The 4,488-nt window shown below is 35.5% G+C and overlaps 1 protein-coding gene across 2 annotated transcripts in view; it reads left to right on the top strand.

Annotated features, from left to right (window-relative positions):
* The window catches only part of LOC107676278 (uncharacterized aarF domain-containing protein kinase 1-like), a 137,811-nt gene that overhangs the window by 131,629 nt on the left and 1,694 nt on the right, over positions 1 to 4,488 (top strand). The window lies entirely within an intron of this gene.

The following is a 4,488-nucleotide window of genomic DNA, read 5'->3' as shown; positions in this document are numbered from 1 at the left end:
TATATGAAGAGTTTATTTGCAAAAACAGATAACTAAAGTTTTTTAAAATTTTCAAAAAACATGTTTTTTATTATGTTTTTTTTGTGATAGTTAGCTGTATTTTTTTGTTATTTTATAACCTAATCAAAATAGCCCAACTGCAGTTTGATTGAGATTAATTGGAATACACAATGAAAAAACATGATTTTTGAAAATTGCTAAAAACTGAGTTATCTGTTTTTGCAAATGAACTCTTCACATATATATTAATCGTTTCTTTCTTTTAAGTATCTTCTCTACAATAATAAGGTTCTGCCGTATTCAATGCCACATTACTTGAATAGTCACAAGGTTAGAGTTTCAGCAGCCGAACGAACCGGTTCCCACACATTAGGAGTGTATCTGCTCTTAAACGCCTCGTTCTCTCTGTTCAGTGGGCTCTCATTGGCTCATCTCTGCATGTCTGCTATGGAGCTCAAGTCCCTGATGTCATCTCAGTGCTCAAAGACAATGTCATCTCTCTCACACCAGTAACCCACAGACACTATCCCACACGCCGCAGGAACTCTCCTTCATTTAAGCGGACTCTGTGGGACCTCACAGAGCATTTAAATGCACTCAGACACACAGCCCCTCAGTCCAACCTCCCCCACCCTGAAATGAATGTCACTGTATTGTACTACATTGTACTTTACACAGCAGTGAGCAGTGATCATATTGATTTATTCTCACCATTCTAATGAAGAACACGATGATTGGAGGAGAAAATCGTTCGGATTTGAAGGAGGGCTCCTGACAGTTGTCAGCGCAGAGACGCTTACGTCTGCTCGTAAAGGATTTCAGCGCGATACAGAAAGAAAGAAGCACCCAGACATGAAACTCAATGTAGTCTGCCTCAGCGCCTCTTTATTAAAACCAAATGGCAGCAAAGTGCAGAATGCAGAATTTAAAATCCATTACCAATTGCTGCGCTCACAGAAAGAGCAGAAAGAGAAAGACAGACCTAGAGAAGTAACCGGACCATCACACACTGATTTAGTTTGATGTGAGCTGAAATGTTTGCAGTATCATCTATTACGGCGAGTTAGGTTTTTAAAGTACAAGCTGTAGGAATAATTGTCATACAACAAAAACACAGAAAAGCTCCAAAAAAAGATTTAAAAAAATAAATAATAAAAACTTCATTAAAAAGTTAAACCAACTTGATTTTCAAAGTCTTCAGACTTCATACAACAGATCTGAAGAAAAAAACCTGGCATCTAGCCTGTGTCTGCATCCAGAATTCAAAAATGGCATGCTAAAAATCTGTCAGATGGCTTGGAAAACAGTGCTTTTATGGTGTTTTTATCAGTTTTTGGAGCTCCGCTGACTATGAACTGTCTATAAAATGACTTAAACCTTAGTGCTTTTGTGACTCGCAGATAAAATTAACAGCATACTTGTTTGGAACGGAGTAAATAATGACAGAATTTTTAAATGAACTATTCCTTTAAAGGGGTCATATGATGCGATTTAAATTTTTCCTTTCTGATCTTCCGAAAGGGGACACAACTAGAAATCAGTGGTTAAGTTGTATATACACAACACTGTTCCAGAACAGTTCAACCCAAATATTCAGATGTGTGCAGCACATTTTATGGAGGATTTTTTACTGATCCTGGTAGAGTAGACTACAATGCTGGCTGTTCTGACTCAAAGACTGTAAGTACATTTTTTATATTTAAAGAGTTTTTATATTTTATATATTTAAAGCGAGTTTTTTGGGCAGTGTAGAGTAGGGCTTGTTGTTTGTCATTTCTCCGATCACAAATGCAGACATGGTTTTATGTTTACGCGATGCAACACAACGCATTATAATCATTATAATCCATAATTATGTCCCCACTGGATGCAACGAATGCCTCGTTTATAATGGGTTTCATGTTTTTGAATCATCGCTCCGGCCGGACAGGGCATCATCACAATGTGGTAAGGGGCGTAACATTTCCGTCATACGCTTGAGGTATTCGGCCAATCACAACGCACTGGACAGCTGGCCAATCACAGCACACCTCGCTTTTTCAGTACGATGAGCTTTGTAAAAATCGACGCGTTTCAGAAAGGCGAGGCATAGAGGAGAAACAGTAATGTACAGTATGTGGAAAATAATGTGTTTTTTTGAACCTTAAACCGCATAAACACATTTCATTACACCAAATACACAAAATAATGTTCTTTTTAGCAGCATCATATGACCCCTTTAAAGAACAGAAACACGAGTCTTGTTCTTTCTTTGTATTCTACACAACCCACTCACTTTTCTTTGAAACAGACACTGTGAAAAAACGTCATGAAGAAATTAGGTTATTTTTCTTAGTCTCCCCATGAAAGCAAAGTAACATTAGCATTCATTCTGTAGCCTCACACTGTTAAGTATTAATTTCAGCCTCACTGTACAAGTGACTAATGCAATCCATGTGATCACGGTTCTGGAGGTGTCCCTGCGCTTTTCAAAATACTTAATGGTGTCTGGAGAAAATTAGAAGAAAAAAGCATCTTTTCTTGTCCTTTTACATGTTTGATTAACCTTTTTTAATCAGTACGTGCATTTGGTGATGGGTAATATGCAGTAAGCCACTGTCCTACAGCTTTAATACAGAATTCACAATTGGTGGAATGCGGTCAAACTAACCACAAGTCCTACATTTAGCATTTCGAGTGACATTTTGTAATATCTTTCATTTAATAATTCCAAAATATTAGCCTGTATATTGATTAACAGAGCTGTAGTGCATGTTCATTAAAATATAAATATAAATGAAAATGTAATGACAATTCTACCTACTTTATGTGCATTAACAATCTCTTAAACATATAATTGAATGATTTTTGGTGTTATTAATTAAAGTTATTGTAAGCTCAGAATTTGTGCGCACTTGCTTCCATTTTTTAAGTAAACAATGACCCACTTGAAAGGATTTTTTGTAAAAATCTATTTGTGATGTACTTTGGCATTGTGATCACTTTTTAGTATTTGAACAGCAGTAAAATCTCTGAATTGCCATTTTGTAGTTGCTGTAATTCCGACATAATGTCAATGCAACTTCGAGTGAGCTTTAGTCATAACCAAGCAAATAATTTAAGACTACTCAAGACTTATTTCTAGGTTTAGATGATTGATGTTAAGTTTTTTCAACCCCTCCATCAGACTCTATTTTTATTCTTTCTACCAACCACTGAGCCGCCCACATAGGATTGTTGGATATCATACGCAGCGAAGAAGCATTTATGCGGCTCTCAAAAATCTACCAGATGAAGGCAGGATGTTGTGATATATTAGTTTCAAATGTGCATTAATGCCTCTGCATCCTGTGAAGGTAGTCGTTTTCAGGTTTCAGACACATGCATGGTATTGAGAAATGAGGAGGACTGGAGGTGCATGCTGGGTTCACTCGTTCTGTCATTCTCTGTCTGCTGGCAGGGACAGACAAACTGAAAGGCCTCTCGCTGAGCAGGGTTAATAATTCATCTCCCGCTCAGCTGTGACAACATCCACTATATCTCATTTTGATATATTAAATATGATCATTCACAAGATTCACCAAGTAATACTCTAAATATATACCTGCAGGATCTAAAATGAACTATAGTGCCAAATGTAAAAATTGGCTTTGGCTATGGAATCACTTACACACACACACACACATTACACTACTGTTCAAAGGTTTGGGGACAGTAAGTTCTTTTTTGGAAGAAATTAATACTTATATTCAGCAGGGATGGATCAAGTTGATCAAAAGTAAAAGTAGAGACATTAGAATGTTGCAAAAGATTTACATTTCAAATAAATGCTGTTCTTTAGAACTTTACACTCGTAATAGAATCCTGAAAAAAAGAATGTCTCAGTTTACAAAAACAAAAATATTAAAGAATAATAATAAAATAAATAAAATACATACATACTCAGCATTGCCATCAGAAGAATAAGTCATGTTTTAAAATATGGTAAAAAATAGAAAGCAGGGTTACATTGTAATAATATTTCACAACATTAGTTTTTTTATGGAAGTTTGTTTTCACCATGGAATAAAATAAATTGTGTCTTTCTATCTCACATTTCTGACTTTTTTTTCTCATAGCTGTGAGTTTATATCTCACAGTTCTGACTTTTTCTTTTAATTCTGAGTTTACATCTTACAATTCAGTTTCTGCCATTAAATAAAAAAGGGTAATTGAGACTTTTGATCTTTCAATTCTGTCTTTATCTTAGAATTATGAGTATATCTCACATTTCTGAGTTTATATTTCAGAATTGCGAGGGAAAAATTCAGAATTGTGAGATGAAAAACTGCAAGTACATTTTTTTTTTCACATGGTGGGAACAGGCTATAGTTTTACTGTATTTTTACTCAAATAAATGCAGCCTTTTGCAGCAAAAAGCTTTAAAAATCTTACTGACTTGAAACTTTTGAGTAGGTGTGCAATTCATTACATTTTGCAGCAAAAACCTGCAACTTAAGTGTGTGTGTG

Source organism: Sinocyclocheilus anshuiensis, unplaced genomic scaffold, assembly GCF_001515605.1.
Source record: "Sinocyclocheilus anshuiensis isolate Anshui unplaced genomic scaffold, SAMN03320099.WGS_v1.1 scaffold3105, whole genome shotgun sequence".
Classification (NCBI taxonomy): domain Eukaryota; kingdom Metazoa; phylum Chordata; class Actinopteri; order Cypriniformes; family Cyprinidae; genus Sinocyclocheilus; species Sinocyclocheilus anshuiensis.
The sequence above is the reverse complement of the archived record's forward strand: the minus strand, read 5'-3'. Positions and strand labels throughout refer to the sequence as shown.